This window comes from Protopterus annectens, chromosome 3.part0, assembly GCF_019279795.1.
Source record: "Protopterus annectens isolate FY-2018-M chromosome 3.part0, PAN1.0, whole genome shotgun sequence".
Lineage (NCBI taxonomy): Eukaryota > Metazoa > Chordata > Ceratodontiformes > Protopteridae > Protopterus > Protopterus annectens.
Genome location: NC_056731.1, coordinates 1,407,822,017 through 1,407,841,300, shown reverse-complemented (window position 1 = coordinate 1,407,841,300; position 19,284 = coordinate 1,407,822,017).

Genomic DNA, 19,284 nt, shown 5'->3' with positions numbered 1-19,284 from the left:
AGTTTATTCAGTCCGGCTGCATAGGCCATATGTTGAAGGCCAGTATTCCTCTTGGTGAGGTACATTCATAGACCCCCTCCAGCTGTTGGACGTGTCCTCTGAGGTACATCCCACATGGGTTATTATACCCTATGATGGGACTGATGAGTGATGAGTAAAGGGACACTATAACCCTAGTACGTCTAGATGGGAATCCTTTAGTAATTAGATGGCCTACATAGAAGGATGTCCTAACTACTGTGGAGATATGATTGTCAAAGGGGAGATCACTATCTACCTTAGTTCCCAGATACCCCATTACCTTGTCTGTATTAAAGTGGCTGCCACTCATGTGTTAATATGTGGGTTCCAATTCCACAATGGAATGACCATGCAATTAGTTGCACTTGGCTGGAGGCCATGTCGTTGGCACCCTGTGATGTTCTCTGTGAGGCCCCTTGAGGGATGTCTGTGTCAGCTGGACTATCAGTCATGGCTCCCAGTTTGCAGTCATTGCCAAACGTGGTCTGCCGTAGTCCACCTGTGTATGCCTGTACATCTGAGATGTATATGCCAAACAGTAGGGCTCCCAGGACTGAGTCCTGTGGGACACCAGTCATGACTGTTCAAGAGTTGGACTTGGAGACCACTAGTCGTACAATGTGGGTTCTGTTTGTAAGCCCGTTGGCAACCCAACCTATGATGTATGGGTGAATGTACAGGCTGGTGTGTTTATCAATAATACCTGAATGGAGCATGGTGTCAAAAGCCTTGGTGAGGTCCAGGTAGTATGTGTGAATCACCTCCCCCATCATCTAACGTCTTGGTGACGGTATGTAAGATGTCACATAGGTTCAGTAGACATGAACTGCACTCGACCAAGCTGACCTGGGATGGGTCACGTGTTCGAAGATTACCAATGTCATTGTTAATGAGTTCCATGAGGATGCGAACCATACCATTGCAGACCAGGCTAGTCAGGCTTATGGGGTGGTAGTTACCATGGTCAGTTGTGATTTCACCTTGATAGAGTGGAATAACCGTTGCCACGTACCATTGTATGGGCATGTAGCCTGTGGAGAGGCTGAGGTAGGAATGCCTAATTAGGTGTGGGGCAGGTTGTCTTGTACAGTTTGCAAGATGCAGTCTGGGTCAACATCTGCCTCCATTGGTGCTGTGTTCTGCTGTTAGAGAGTGCCATTTCTACCTGTGTGTCTCTGATGGTTGGGATACTGTACCTTTCGGGTAGTGTTGTGGGCTGTTTAGGGGGTGAAGTATGCAACGAATGTATCTGCAACGATGTTGGCAATATCAGTAGGGTCAGCATATTTTGTGCTATATTTCACCGGCACAGTGCAAATCTGTGTGTCACCACGTAGATCCTTGACAGCCAAAGAATGCTTTGTGGTTATCTTTCGAATCCTTGCGTATTCTCCTGCTGATGTTAGCCTTGGATGATGTCATGAGGGACCTACGTATCATACTAATAGTGGTCACGGATGTCTGCTCTTCGTGGGATTTGCTGTGTGTCTGGAACACTGTCCTACTTCTCTAGTATAGCCTGTTTATTGCAGAGGCCCACCAGACTGGTGTCCTTGTCTAGGAGGAGTGAGTCTTAGTTTACCAGTGATGGCATGATCCATACATCCGTGTAGGTGCTTATAGACTGCATTTGTAAATCTGTCTGCATCTTGAGCAGTGTTTTCCCTTAGCGCAGGGGCTCTGAATCCCCCCACCTCTGTCACTAGTAGTGTAAATTTCGCTGTAGGAAAGGTATACACTGTGGTACCTGTGGGTGGGGAGATGCTAGGGTGTGGAAACAGTGAATAGTTCATGGTCAGATCTAACCAGTGACCAGTTAATCTCTGCTGTGGTTGCCCTGTTGCCCATGCTGGTGATGACCACATCTAGTAGTTTCCACCCCACGTTAGGGAGGTTACCACCTGATAAAGGGCATATGAGGTGATACATTCCAGGAACCGCTGATCCTGAAAGTGAGTACCAGAGTACGTTTCCCAGTTATTGGTATGGTAGTTGACATCGACCAATACCAGGGTGTGTGTTAGGACTGTCGTGTTCTCCACTGTTTCCAGGTAGGTGGAGTGGAGGTCCTTGGTCATGGAGGGTGATCTGTAGCAGGCCACATTCCACATTGCAGTTGTGGCTGATGTTAGCTGCCCATGGATGATTACAGAGGTATCATGCTGCCCCACTAACCTGGAGGTGTAGGTATCCCTGATGTATATGGATATTGCCCCTCCATGTCTGTCAGTCCTTGCTCTGTGGCTGAAATGTGTGGTATGGGTTGTAGTCTGGTAGTGCTGGTGTGCTTTCAGGAGCCTTAAGACAGATTACAGTTAATGCACAGATGTTGATGTTGTCCATCATGAGGAGTGCTGTGAGTGCATGCATGTTGTGATCACAACCACTGATATTGAGTAGCATAATCCTCATTGAATCTGCTGTTGTGCTATTTACAGAGCTGGTATTCACCTTCGAGACTCTCCTAAATAAGGCACCATGGGAGCGCCAATAGCGTTGACCAGTATTCCAAAGCGTAAGGCTGACACATAGGCCAGTATGGTATCATTGCATGCATGTTCTCCATCTGTGCTTGTTTTTCATCTCCCCTGTAGGTAACCTACTGGTAAGCAATAGAAAGCCTTAAACTTATACAAGTCTTTCAGCTTCCAAGATAGGCTTTTGGAGTAACTAATTATCAGTGTTCTGTATGTTCTTGCTGTACTCAGCTGTTTCCTGACTACATGGTGAGTTCACACTGTATATTGTGATCTGAAGGTCTGTTTATTCACATGTTATGGCTGTGATGGCTTGCACATTAGAGGTTCACAGATAGCCTACTACCTCTCTGCCCAAGGACAATTAGAAGCATAGCAACAGTGTGTTGGCCTTCCCCACACCATCGATGAAGTAACTGAGCCTCTGTCAAGCATAGCCAATGAAGGAATTCCAGGCAGAGTTGCTGGAAGCTGTTGAAGACTGGGGTTGTGGAGGGTGATAGGGACAGTTAGTGATCTAAAGAGGGTATGTTAATGTGACAATTCAACACCATTCAATTCCCCCCAGTAGGTCTTGCAGCTATCAAACTGGACAGGCTCCCCCACCCCCTAGCTGTATGGTTCTGGGACACATGATTCCAGGGGTGTATAGTCTGTTACCCATTCACACAACAAGGTTTCCCTTTAAGTGTGTCAGTGAGGGGCTATGCTTAATGTAGTTAGGAATGTAATGTATTGTCTCACAGTACATTTGTTATATGTTGTTATTTCAAGAGTAAGTGAAGCTCAGTGAGTTTGGGTCTCCCGCCCTTTGCTTAGCCTAGCTTACACATAGAAATCATCTAAATAGGAAATAGGCGGAAGCAACATTAATGTCAGCAGTGTAATTGTTAAAGCATCCGCATTGTATCTGTGCATTCGAGGTTACAATCCCGATAAAGGCAGGGATGCTTATCATGTGCAAAAGTATACCTTAACCATCGCTTGCATATATAGGTAGTAATCGTCTGTATAATAAACATTTGAATCACCCATATAAACCCATGTGTGCAGGAGAGTACAGTCAACAAAGAATGTAATGTTATGTCAGCACATAGTGAGATGTAACTTCACTGACATGTATATATCCAGAGTAGTTAGCGGATTTGGCCGTGTTTGCGTGCACAGGTTATACGTTACAAAGTTTAACTGTGTTTAACCACTGCTATAATGTCACACAAACACTTTTAAACATGCTTACAACTGCTTAAATGAGCCTTATTCTGCAGTAAAAAACACTCATAAAGCATTGCAGGTGTCGAACCCTGGACCATGCACACTACAGTCATGGGACATACCACTAAGCCATCTGAGGTGTACACATGTTTCATGGTCTTGAGACTACACCTTATACAATATGCATTTCACTGTAATGAATACAAATGGGACAGTGACTTTGTGTACATATGTACAGTACACTGTAATGCACTGTAGTTTGTGAACCAACACATTCCAGTCTACAGATGTATTACTGTTACAAACTAATATGAAATATATATCTATATATATATATATATATATATATATATATATATATATATATATATATATATATATATATATATATATATATATATATATATATATATATATATATATATATATATATATATATATATATATATATATATATATATAGACACACACACACACACACACACACACACACACACACACACACACATATATATATATATATATATATATATATATATATTGTACAGTTACATCAATGGCCATATATATAAACATCTATGAACACACTTTGTGACACAGAACCACTCCAAAGGAATTGGAGTGTACACAAAACACATGCAGCTCTGGTATTATAACAATTAATATTAACCTAATTCACCATATAAGGGGTGGTTGTTGTGTATGTGAAGATTGGGATGGGGGAGAAATGATGGGTAATGCAATCATGCATCAAAGAGGGCCTGGGTCAGATGTCCAATAAGTGAACTGTAGGGGGATACATGGAGTACGGGGACAATATAAAAAGGACACAAAGTAAGAACCTTACTCATTCATAATACACCCTGTCATGTCACATTGCAACACCTACTTTCACAAAAATATGAACATTAACATGTATCAGACATATGTACACCAAATGACTGTCACATTTGTTTTCAGTAGTGAGGAATGTCTGTAGTACAATGTATATTCTAAACACCATAGCATGCATACATATCTCAGATGCCTTAGTGGTAAAGTCAATGACTGTGGTGTTCATGGTCCCGGATTCAATGACTGTGGTGTTCATGGTCCCGGATTCAAGACCTGCAAGGGCTGTTAGGTTATTTTGAGGGCCAGAATAAGGGCTTTTGGATGCAAGTGGATTAAAGCAGTCTTAAGCAGTGGTAAGTGGGTTTCCACGTGTTTGCATGATGGTAATCGGCACTAAAACAAGGTAAATGGAGAAGCGCTTCACACATTTGACCTTTGCTTAACGCTGCACAGACCATGGGCAAACAACCGCGCAAATGTGCATTATTCACACTTTCCCTACCAGTGCCTACTCTGAGAGGAAAATAACAACACCTTTCAGGAGTAGAACCTGCAACCATGTACTCCATCCTCAGAGTAACCTAACACTAAGCTACCTGGGATGTACCTATCCCAGTGTTGTATGCAGACAGGTTAAAACACAAAAGGGAGGAATGTGTTGAAATAGGACAACCCGCCATGTACCCAATTAAAGGTGTATGCTCATATATAGATATATATATATAGATAGATAGAGAGAGAGAGAGATACATAGAGACATGTCGATATATAAGGGTCTACATATATATGTAGATATATAGATAGGTTAAAAACATCTACACATCTATGGAGGTACAGATAAACGTATGCAATAATGTATATATCTATATACATACACACACACACACACACACACACACATATATATATATATATATATATATATATATATATAAACACACACACACATATATATATATATATATATATATATATATATATATATATATATATATCTCTGCACACATACATATATGTCTGTAGACAGCATCCACAGTGGTCATATTTGAGTGTAACATGGACCATAGCAATCACACATTCCCCCCCCCCCCAAACAATATGAACATAATATATGAAGAGTATATGCCAGTACACCATTACAAATATGTCCTATGGACACATTCACCAATACAACTGCAATGACTGCAAATATCCATGACAGAATTACACAGACAGCTTTCATTTTGCAAATCTTTATTACATTCCGATGTATTCCCAAAAAGGATTCAAGGACTAACAGTACCTGCATGCTATAGAGGAAGCATTTAATAGTGCCTTAATGAATCAGCCTGCAATTACCATAGTATTACTCTACTAAGGGATAGGTGTTCACATAGGAAAAGAACACCCGCACACATATAGACGTTGTATAAAAGGGGTTCCTACACACCTGCATGTGCTATGTACACCCAACATCTACCCCACAACTGAAATAATTACATCAATACATACTGTCATACCATAACCAATTATGCAACTACTGTACAACATCTGCTGAAACCTTAACGTACCTGGACACAGACACCATAACATGGCCCTATATGAAATAGTTGTTGTTATACAATTGAAGAGCTGCTGATGTAACAGGGTTTGTATGAACTAATCCCATTTCAGAGGGATGAAAGTTTTGTACACCAGGAAGTTTAACCGAGTACTGATTATTAGCACAATATGATACACAGTAACACCAAATTAAATATGTCTGGTAAGCACACTGTAAACCCCCTAACTTTATATGCATAGCTATGCAGCCTTGAGCTGGTCAAACAACCTGGCCAGACAGAAACATATGCAGAAGTATTAGGTACAGACAAGCCCTGCACAAGTAACTATGTTCAGAAATATAACAGCAGTACTCACATTAAGATCAACTCCTCTAGGCATTACACACAATATACTACTGTTCGTCTCCATACAGCTGTTGCAATAAATTCCAAACAAAACTTCGATGCTGACTTCCTCACAAGTAAGGCAAAGGGACAAAGCCCAAGTGGAGTACTCAGTTATACTCCACTGTAGCCATGGTATTGGCTAAGGCAGTAGCAGTGCAGCTGATGTGCATGTAATTAGCTACTTAGGAACACCAATTGGTCATTGGGATAGCACATGTTACTGATCTGTAACTATAAAAGGTTGCCTTGTCACACATTCAAACCATCTGTATCTACCTGTAGGACAGTACAAAACACTGAAAGACAAACCAAAAATGAGTATTACATAGTTAATAACACTGTCGATTACTAAGACTGCATGTATAACATGTAGTTTGTCTGTGTATGTAGTACCTGTACTGTAAGAATTACAGTGTAATCAATGCATATAGTGGAAATAGCTATCTTGTAGTGATGTATTGTTGAGCAGTAGTAATGCTTGCAGTATTCTATGTGTGTACTGCTGTAGGTCACGCGGTACACTCCACATACACCACAAGGGATGATATGGGCTTGGAACCCACCAATTCGCTTCCAGCCACTGTCAGTGTCAGGATTGGTCCAACAAGTATGTGCTATAACAACGGATAGTATATGTCGATATATTGTAACAGTCAACATATGTATGGGAGTATAAGTAAGATGAACATGTTAAAGGTGGGCTTACCTTGCAAATATGTGGGATATTGTGCCAATAACTGTGTAATGCACAGTATTCTAGGCAGATCTGTTTTCTATTCTACATACCAGTTCTGTTATGTTATGCAAACAGTAGTTATGTCTATTGGCAATTACAATACTCAATGACAGGATACATGGCATTAGTATTCATCTGACAGGTTAGCAGCATGACAGCAAAGATAATTGGAAGAGCCAGGAAATTATCCATGCATATAACACATGTAATATCCACCTCTCTCCTATCGTTTGCAAGCAATAACAGCTGTGCATGTGTACATGTTATGCAAAGGTGTAGTGACCCTTGTTACAGGGCTGGGCCAAATGGCTATGTGCACACCTACATAGAGTGGATATTGAGAGCACAGACACACTATTTGAACTACCAGGTTTATGTAGCCCAACCTCTCATTGCCAGCCTAACAGCCACCTGCACATACTGTATGTAAGGTAGTGCACAGCACTGGTAATGAAACAGGTTGCATATCATCTTTAACTCCAGTTTAACATCTGCAGTAGAAGTGCAAGATGTAGGAGACAGCTGCCTATGTGTAATAGCTGCATCATAGGTGATGGCTCACACTATCTAATTATATCCTGATCATGTTGATAGTGGCATCATAGCCTATTGATACATGACTCTGTTTGGAGAATGGATGTCTGTGCCCAACAGAGCTCATGGTCCTGGTGGATATGTGAGTATATACCCAGAGAAGGAAACAGACCTGTAGACAATTGCATCATCTGTAATCAACTAACAGGATGTGATATGCTCCTCAGAGGAGGATTGCTGCTAAAGGTAGCTACAATGTTTCCATACTAGCCAGTGTTGTCATGTCCATAACACAAATATTTACATGTGAGCATCACTGTCTAAAACATCTTCATAGGCAATACGTAAACTAAATACAGTACTTGGTACTTGTAGTGCTGACTGCTCATACAGGCATGTCCTCTCGTCAGCTACTGGTGTTTCCTAATGTCAGCTTTGTGTATGTGGCCATCCTGGGGGAATGTAATCTCTATGCCATGTACACTGTGAGACCCACCTAACACCACGTCCCACACATTGTCTGGGATGCAGCTACAGGGGTAAGCTGGAAGGCAGCCCAGTCTACAGCCAAGACTGGACTGGACAGTCATGAGGTGTAGGTTAACACATGCAGCTCATCAACACAACCGACACATACCCTTACCAGAACACAATAAGGACACCCACACACACTACCGGACATCACACACATACACAGACACATCTAAGTATCTCGTCAAACAAGTGACCCCCCCTCAAGCAGGAAAAGACAGACACCAAAATACACAAACTGTATGACATAGTTTGCATAACTGTGCCACACCTCTGAACATGACAGGAAACATGCCCAACAGTACTCATTTGTGAATGCAAACTCTAGCACTATGTTACACACCAACCTATACGAGGGCATACATACTGTCAGCTGCCTGTCTGCCATGATTAGCCACATACTCATACACTCAGACCACCTTTTGAACTATACACATGGCTCTGGCATATTCCATGTTGTTGTGTAGGACCTGTGATGCAGTAGCCTGGACTGCATGGAAACACATATAGGAACTGTCAGGTCTTGTAGCCCATGCAGGTATGTGCCAAGGCCTGGGTAGCATTCTGCCATTGGCCAGAATGATACTGCAGTACAGGGACAAAAGGATTGTATTCCACAATTATCTAGTGTAGTGATGTATGTCACAGGGTATCCAGTATCTGTCATCCTGGGATAGCATGGTTGACAGACCATGATGCTTTGCCAGACAGGGCCTGCACCTGTCATCCCTGGGAATCTGGATACTGCCTAGGGCTCATGCTTCCCTATAGTGCCTTCATCATGCACAGTTCAAGTGAGGGTCCAATGCTGTTACAGGGACAGCCAAGCAATAAACTGCGAGTCTTGCTATACAATGATACATGTCAGAAACACTATATGGACACACATATGTCAATCCCTAACATGGAGAACATATCTGTGCAGTGGTTGACACATGTTTCAATGCTCCGGAGAGCACACCTGCATGACCATTTTATAACACATACCTCATCTCTTGCCCATTATCCTTTATTGGAACACATGGGTCGCAGGTGTGTCCATATTCCTGAAGGATATGTACACCCCCATGCTAATTGCACTTGCATAACATCAGATGCATTATGCTGAGCAACTACCTTTGTGCCAAAGTGGAATTCAAAATTCACCTTGCGAAAGATCACCCACCAGGCCACAGACTTCACAACTGTCATAAAGTGCTGTAATGGGGAAGATTAGGTCTGAGACAGAACCATAATAATGGCTACGCTCAACTATTCCAGTATGAACTAGGAAGACTCCTCATGTGCCAACACCTGCGCTCAATGCATGTTGGATTCCATCGAAGCAACTGACCTGGATCACAGTAGTCACACAAACAGGGCTAACATATAGTTAGTCTCCAATGCCAATGTTATGTTTCCTAAGAGCAGAGTGGTGAGTGCCATGGCACCCATGCAGACGGACAATGCATGTGCAAATGCTGAATCCTACACAAATGAACCTTAAGTAGTCACATATGTGCAGTGATTGTGCCATTGAAACAGAACCAGGATTCAACCCAACACATACAAGTAGGCAAATTGGTGGTACCATACTTTAAACTGTACCACAAAAGGTAGTAACTGTTGCAAGAGTGAACACACATGAGTGTAGGTGATCCCTGGTCAGCCTCAGTAAGAGCAGATACACCATATAAAACCACGCAAAGCTACTGTGAAACTAATCAGCCACATATTATGAGGCCAAGCACAGAGCATTCTATATCTGTGTCATTAATTGTAATGGCATTGACAAGACCTGCAGTGCTGCACAACACTATGGCATGGGAAGTACTGCACCTACAGAAATAGCACCCATTCATCCAGATAGGGTCTCGGAGAACCTAAACCCACTCCCACCCCCCACCCCCAACAGGTACACTTAGTAATATATCCATGTACAATACAGGGCCCCTGTACTAACGACAATGCAGGTACAAGCTGCACTCTCTAAAGCCATACATACAGCTTTCATAGGACCTGTCAACATCCCAGGGTGTATCCTACCAAAATGTAAGAACATTCAGCTATCCACATACACATCATGTTCAGTCATAGCTCCATGTCAGGCTGTGTACACACCGACTGGTGAACAGCAACAGCTATCACACCCCACAAAGGGGGAGACACCACTGATAATGGGACATAGTGCACAACTACCCTGCTGAGTCTGGTCTATATGGCCATGAACCATGGTCAACGTAATTGATGCACTTAGTACAGATGTAGATGACAGCAGGTTTGATTCACACTGCATATCATGACCTTGTCAGGTTGTAGGACACCATCACCCATACTGTGTTGCAGCTACACTCAGTAAACTAGGCGTATATTCCTATGTCACAGGAGTGGTTGGCAACTGGACTGCTGGCAGAACCCACACTACAGAAGGTGTCTGATGAATTCACACACATTAAACCAGTGCCAGCCACAGTAATACAGTGGTCATTCCTGGTACTCCCCCTCTTTGTTATCTATACCACATAGACTAACACAGAAGGCATCAGCCTATTGATGTTTGCAAATGACTATGAACTAGGAGCAATAGTTGACTCATTGTGCGCTGCGTTCAACATACAGAAGGGCCTTAGTGTGTCAGATGTGTAGTGTGTGATATATGGCCACAATATGACAGCTAAGTATTGCATTGTCATCCCCTATGTTACAAACCCTGTACCCATTAACTACCACCTAGGCAGCAGTCAACATAATGGCAACTGTGTGTATGGGATGCAGCTGGACAGTACTTCCCTTTGATAGTTACGTCACCACAGAAGACAGGTAGTCATATGTGGCACCCCTAATCATGGCAGGGTGCCAACTGGGAATATAGAGATAACTGCTCAGCCATACTCAACACCCATGTGACCCATAATAGATCACATATTTCCTTTAAGGGTTATTGCCCATGTGTAGATGGCCTACACTGCCCTTCACAGTCCCTAGCTGCACTATGTAGCATGCAGCCTACCCTGAATAAAGCCATGTCCAACCCAGAGGTGTTGGACATGCTACATTTAACACATCCTGATCCCAAATAAACACATATGTCATGGACATCCACCTTTCTAGTACAAGGATCACAACATGCCTGACAGATCCCTATCCCATACACTTAACATACTCTTGCCATACTATGCATCCCTGTCTAACAAAGATGCACATCGCCCCTCTCTGTGACATGGTGTGATGATCGCATGTCAAATATATTAGTAACCATGTGTATCAGTTATGTGGCACTGCTTGAACTTACCTGTCTGTTGCCTAAAGCTAGCTAACCTGTCTGCCTAGGCTCATAAATGTCCCAGGGCATATAGCCTACTAGATCACTTTGACCATACATGCTATAGTTGATATCCAACCCTGCAAATACCATCAGGCTAGCTATTGTCCCATGTGTTACACATGTGCAACACAGGCAATACATGGCAGGATGCTACACAGCTGTACAGTGCCATGTAGATGTATATTTCAAATCACATACATGCTTCCAAGTCTGCAGGGTCACAGGTCATGTCCCTAATGGCTATGTATGTCTATATATGTGGCATATACCCAGCATTAAGGTCGATTGCATTAATGTGAACACATCCAGGCATGTGCTGATAGGTAAAGACACCACTACAGGCAAACAGACATGCCCATGGCAAGACAACATCCACATGGTGTATGAGCAATGTCATCACATGACACACACATATATCATGATAACATCACATCACCAGTAGGTGTCAAATGTGTGTGACTTATACATGACAATGATGTTAGTGTCATGTAGATTTACAAAGACGTATTTGTAATCTTAATAAATGTGATATACATGTATGTTCAGCTGTACTGCTGTACTCCTCTGTGAGTTACTGTGACCTGTCTCCATCATTATGTCTTCCAGGTATGCCACATAGCAGACTGCCACAGTACAGCTGCTTGGAGAATGAGGTCCTCATCCCATACCTCCTCAACAACTACACAAAGCTCTTCAGCCATGTGCCACAAGATGCACAGCAGTGGGATGCCCTGTGGGAGGAACTCTGCAGGAGGGTAAATGATGTTGGTGGTCACAATCGCACCTATCAACAGGTGCGCCGACACTGCACTGACCTGATAAGATGGGCGAAACAGTGTGCTAATGCAATCACCAGGGAACAAGGTGCAACAGGTGCGGGGGGGGCACTCACCCAGCCCCCACTCACATGTACCGGGGAGCTACTGGCCAACCTGGGGACACCTGCAGACCTCCATCCACAAGCTTTAGCTGGTATTGCGGAGGCGGGTGTCTTTCAACCACCGAGCCTGGACTTGCCTGGTAAGTCACTACTGCACATAAAACATAACTATATATCACATAGTTAAATGTGTTACTGTACATTATGTAATGTAACATCATATGCAAGGCATGTATGCACACATGCCCCATACAATAGTCTGCTGTTTTATGTATGCACAGATGTGCATACTCCATAGTATTGTGTATTGTACTGGCTTATATGCTAACATGGACATTGCACCCTGTAGCTATCACACAGATGTGGATAATGATCTTACTGCTGTGACCCTCCTGTTTAGGTAATTCTGGCATTTTGCAGTGACAGCAGCCTGTGTCAAGTGAGTTTTTAGTATTTACCAGGCTTGATAATGCATGGAACATATTAATTGCATGCTATCTGCCATAACACACATACACATAATGTATGGTGGTCCTGTTAATGGACACTGGTCAGACCTGCAATGCATCACACTGTTTACCTATGTGAAACAATCGAAGACTATATGAAACACCTACACTAAGCCTTCCAAACTTTCATTGCCAGATGTGTGGACAACAGTGAATACAATGGTGGAGGTGTGGTTCACTGTAAGGACAGGTACTACATATCAGCATTACACATGTTGGTAATACGAACAGTACTATACAGATAGCATATGTGTGCACACACACTAAATGTGTTGGAGCTGGAGTATGCCCGGCCCACAGGATACACCCTTGTGGAGTATAACTTGCTATGAATGTCACACAATGTCATGTGCTATCAGACATGTCTATGACATGTAGTGGGCTGACTGCAACACTGCTCAACTATCCTGCAAAACATGTCTCACGTCCCATACATACCAGCCTTTGTCTGCATAACCCTGTCCTCAGTGGGGCATATGACATCTATGGGTGTATGTCATATGAGATAATACTGACGTGAAATAAGATGGCCATCACAACCATTGGACTGAACAGGTGTACAGATCACCGTGGAGGATGGCCACTGACATGAAGCAACACACACTGCAGAAGTAATGTACATGTGTGTACACCCTATTGTACATTGGCTCGACACAATACAACTATGGCCTTGTGTAATGGTGATATTGCAGATGTGAAACACTAAACATCATATAGGCCTATGCACATCTTGTGTAGGCATAACATGAAACCACCACATAACATGTCTTGAACATCTGGAGTGTGTCACGACATGGAAGCATTCACCTATACAGTGTCCAAATACATACATGTGTTGCACAACACACACATACATCCACATCAAGCCACAGATACAGTACATTCACCTTGCTGGTGTCAGACATCACTGTGATGCCTGCTCTTCATGTGTGTGAGGTGCACAGATAGCATGTGAGACATAAAGTACTTGTAAGATAGCCATTTGTGGGCATAGTTACCAGGTATCAGTAATATGGTTGCAGATGTGCAGGGGTGTCATCTGTATACCCTTCTGTGACCTGTGTCACACATTCCACATTAGGGTTTATCATGTATACACCTCAGTGACGTGGGTCACATTCCACATTAGATATGTATTGTATGTGAATATAGTCATGGCTATGAACTGTGTCAGTAGCTCACAGTGTATAGCAATTGTGAAGCCACATGATGCCCTGCAATGGATATGCACATCAGCTTAATGTGCAGTATGTCCCTGCATATTCGTAGTGTGGACAGACAACATTGCATCAGCTGAAGGCCCGTGTTAGTATAACACGTCCCTGCATTGGGACACCATTACCATACTGTAGATTGGAAAGAACACCATTGTGTTACACATGTATGCATGTCATTCAACACGTCAGCAGAAGACATGTCATACTACATGTGATTGGCAAGGTCATAAGCCACACAGCAGGCTGGTGTACTGTAAACCTGTGCTGGTCTGTGGCACCATTGCAAAGTAGAGATAGCCATGTCAAACGTGTGTACAGCCATATGCACAATGTCTACACTCAGATCAAGGGTAGGCAGAATAATGTTGAACAGACATGCACTGCTTTGGGGGAGATATGCAAGCTAGGGCTCAGGCAAACCTAGTATGCAGTCGACATACCCTAGAGCTCATGTCCTCACATATAAGGAGCGGTGGCCAGCACAAAGCATCAGTGGCAGATGTACAAAGGTCAGTGAAGCTCTGTTAACATGTGGTGTATGTTGCACACACCATGGCAGTGCAGTGCAATGGTGCAAAGTGCATGCATTGTGTTGCAGGTATGGGGCATAGGCTACTAACACACATAGTGCAATACAGGAATGTATGCTAACCACTACTATAATTATATAAGGTGCATGCCATCTGCTATACCACATGCATGCTGTTGTTTGCAACTCAGGAATGTATGATAACCACAACTATAATTGCCTAAGCTGAAACTATAATTGTCTAAGCTGAATGCCATCTGCCATATCACCTTAATGTAGCATGTGTGTCTGTGTGTGTCTGTGTGTGTCTGTGTGTGTGTCTGTCTGTGTGTCTGTCTGTCTGTGTGTCTGTGTCTGTGTGTTTGTGTTTGTGTCTGTCTGTCTGTGTGTGTCTGTGTGTGTCTGTGCATGTCTGTCTGTCTGTCTGTCTATCTGTGTCTGTCTGGGTGTCTGTCTATGTGTGTCTCTGTCTGTCTGTGTGTGTCTCTGTCTGTCTGTGTGTGTCTGGTATAACTTGTAATATACAGTACTTGTCTTCCCCTCACAGGTCTTGATGTAGGTGCATTGCCCTCCTGTGGTCCACCTGATGTTAGTGTTCCCAGAAACTCTAGCAGTGATGATGTTAGCATGATTGAGGCACAGGCAGGGTTGTCAGGGGCTAAATCTGTGCCATTGGTTGTCATTCCACCTGTCTCCACCTCATCCTTCCACACAGTTCCCCTGCCTGCTCATACCCCATCACCACAGGCCATAGAGGAAGGACAGTTGGCGGGTGGTAGCATGAAACAGGGATGTGTGGTGACTATGGAAAGTGTGCCTGCACACCATGATCCCAGTCAACAGACTGGTGAGGTCCCACACAGGCATGTGCCCAGCACTGCTCATAGGAGGACCTCTGGCCAACATGCCCCTGCGAGTCCAAGCACATCAGCTGGAGTCACCAGACACATGTTTCATGCTGTAATGGAGGCACGGGCATGTGCTGAATGGCACAACAGAGAAGGTCTGAGGCTTCAGAGGGCAGCTGTCTGTTCATTAACTGACAACATCCAGGCACTTGCAAATGCTCACCATCATCTTGCAGATGTTTTGGAAAGACAATTGGGTGACATGGTGGGAGACCTGGACCATGGCATGTCAGTCCTCGAGTGTGGAATGTCTGTGCTGGAACATCTGGTGGGAGTGAGGCATCAGGCATGTGGACATAGGCCAGCAACATCACCTGTTGAAGGTCTACGTGAACATGCTACTGCACATGCCTGCTCCCATAGTGGCGGTAGCAGCAGCAGTGCAGCTGGTGCTGTGCAGTCCACACCAGGACACAGCAGGCCATGTGCACATGGTCTGGACGGCCCCAACAGGGACATGATTCCAGTGGACATGTGTCATCAGATGGTACCCGATCTGTACCTCTGCCTGGTAATGTCCGTGCAACCCCTGGCAGGCACAGGTCACGTGGCCATGGCCGGAAAGCATGAACTGTGAAACCTGCCTTGTACAGTCTGCAGCTGTCAATATTACCCCTGTGTAGGCCAGCCACATGCCAGACCTGCGTGCATGCATATGCACACACTGAAAACAAATATAGGGCACCTCAACACACACACGCATAACATCCACACACACCCAGTGATATCACAGGCCCTAACACATACACATGATGTCATCCAATGGCACAGCCTAGGCCTCTGGCAAACATTATCACCCTATGACTATGATGATGCCTGTGCTGCATCCTTGTCATCCACACCATCGGTGCAGGGACATGTTCATATGGTCTGATGCACAGGGTGAACATACTAGGTAGGCAATTGTAGATTAATATTGTTGAGTAGTGTTGACAGACAGCAGACTTTCCATGTATTGCAGTTTTAGAATGCATTTTGTACGTTTGACAGTATGCATCATGTGTAACAACACTAACAGCATGTTGATCTTGAAGTTCTGCCTTCCTCTTTCAGGTGTAGTTGCATGTGCCGGGGGATGTTAGTGTTTGCGGGAGACCCATATGTACATGTTGACTACCCACAGGTCAGTATGACAATACCTGCATGCACTTTGTAGCTTCCCCATCACAGTTATATTCTCCCATGTTTCAATTATGTTTACTGTTCTAATGATCCAAGAGCATGATAGCTGTGTAGTAAGCTACTGTGTTCAGAGCCATCACATCCATAGTGGGTGACATCACAGGTATAGTTATCTGGATCGCGGAGTGGGTAAAAGAGTGGTATGCCGGATTACGAGGGTAAAGGCCAGTGGAAATAGTGGCTTCTCATTGGGAAGCAGTAATACCCACTGCCATGACAGCATGCAAACACAGACACACCCACACACTCAGGGACTGACAGACACAGTAACACACACACACACACACAGTTGCCAGTGTTCAGATGACAACCCCTGCCTATGTGCATATCATTATAGTACTACGCAATTACAAGATGCGCCACAGAGATTACACATGCACAGGTAGTTGGAATGGCCTAAGATCGAAGACATAAACAGGGATACTACAGTGCAGTGAGTGTATGTGGGGAGGGGGTCCATCAGTAGGCTATGTAACAACAGGTCACACCCCAGGGAGTACATGTTAACAGTCGGTTAGTATGCCCATCTACGATTGATGATATCAACAGGGATGCTAGATTGCTTTGAGTGGATGGGGAGAGGGGGCTTTAACATTTCACTATGGTAAAATACAGCCTCACTCCAAGAACCAGACAGTCATACACACACTCACACACACACACACACACACACACACACACACACACACACACACACACACACACACACACACTGGCATTTACAAAGATATACATCTATGTCACACACATACAGACACATTGCATGTGTGAGGCTTGACCACCTGCCTATGCCTTTCTTTCTACACTTCACTCTGTACTGGTGTCAACAACAGTGTTCAGGAGAGTGATAACATGTGGGATGTATTCCCAACCCTATGTGACATATATGGACACACACCCACATGTGCCAGTACTGTGAATCAGACACCTGTCTATCTCATGATAGGTACTACAAAGTACAGCACTATTGCATCCAGTACAATGCTTACTGACTCTTTCCTTTGACAACTGTGCTGATATATGTACAATATATGCACAGGGGAGGTATTACTGTTAAGGGTGTCATGAGGTTTGCCTTCAGTGTCACCCTTACAGCATTCTACATTGCTTGTCTTCCATTTCAATTAACAAAACCTGACCTTAGCAGGTACACAGGTTATTGTAGGCTGGTTGTAACACACCAGTGAGCTGTCCTCAGCAATCATTCATCTGCAAAGAAGCCCCACCACTTAGTATTCATCTCCAAACATCTGTCCATACCTCATGTACAGCTTACTGTACTTAGAGCATATCACCATATACAGTTGGCATTGTTGAGGCTGTATTGCAATAGCATGATGTACTAAGACAACAGTCACCTTCAGACATCAGACACTGCACACACATGGAATCTACACAAACAGCAATACATGTACACATATGCAGTCTACATCAGTACGTGCACTAGCAGGTCAAGAGGATACATTCCACACCTTCCCCATGCCATGTGTGAAACATAGCCGAGCATTACAGCATAATGGATGTTGTATTCATGTACTGGTAGGACACCACCACTTTCACCGAGTAGCCAAGTGTACATATATTACAACAGCACATATCAGCATGACACACACAGCAGTATTCCATGTCATGCTCCTACAGACTGTTACTTGACAGTGCCATGGTGAAGCCAGGGCACTGTAATGGTCAACAGTGAGCACATCATATTTGCCACGCACACCTCATGTGTATTGGAAGAGTGCCAACAATGTGGTCTGTTAGAGCTAGGCAGTACACTCAGTCAAGCATGTGCAAGGTCTGTGGCTTGTAAACATCTCACCCCAGCATGTACTGGCTATTGTGGTACTAAGGCTAATGTTCAAACAGCACACAGCATGCATGGCTTGCAATTTCTGACATGGGGTACATGTAGGAGCTGTGGCCACACATGGCTATACATGTCATGAACATATCACCTGTGACTACTCAGGAACATACAGAGCAGAGCTGGATTTCCCTGAGTGTGTCAATACAGGCCTTGTGTAGGTCTTATGGTCCTGTTATTTGGGTATGTTTGTAGGCATTACATTAGGTGGACATGTCTAAAGACATACATGCCACATGGGGTGTTGTATGATATGATAGGTGTCATGGGTGACCAGTAGAGAGGGGATATTACCTCTGTCAACATAGATATCGAACCTTATGTACTGTTAGCATGCTATCTGCCATGTGCATGTGTGTATTGACTGTAGCCAGCTGTATGTAGAAAAGTAAATGAAAGCTATGGTAATGTAATTTATGTTGTATGAATGAAGGATGTACATATCCAGGGCAGGTACGGTTAGGTCATAACCAACCATGAGGGTGTTGTTTACTGGTGTACAGCAACAGTCGACCGTGTTAATGCTGACAACATCTGAGGGAGCCTGGTATGTGTACAATTGAGCTGGTTACTAACAGTTGTATTATTCCATTGCATGACACATTATGCAGC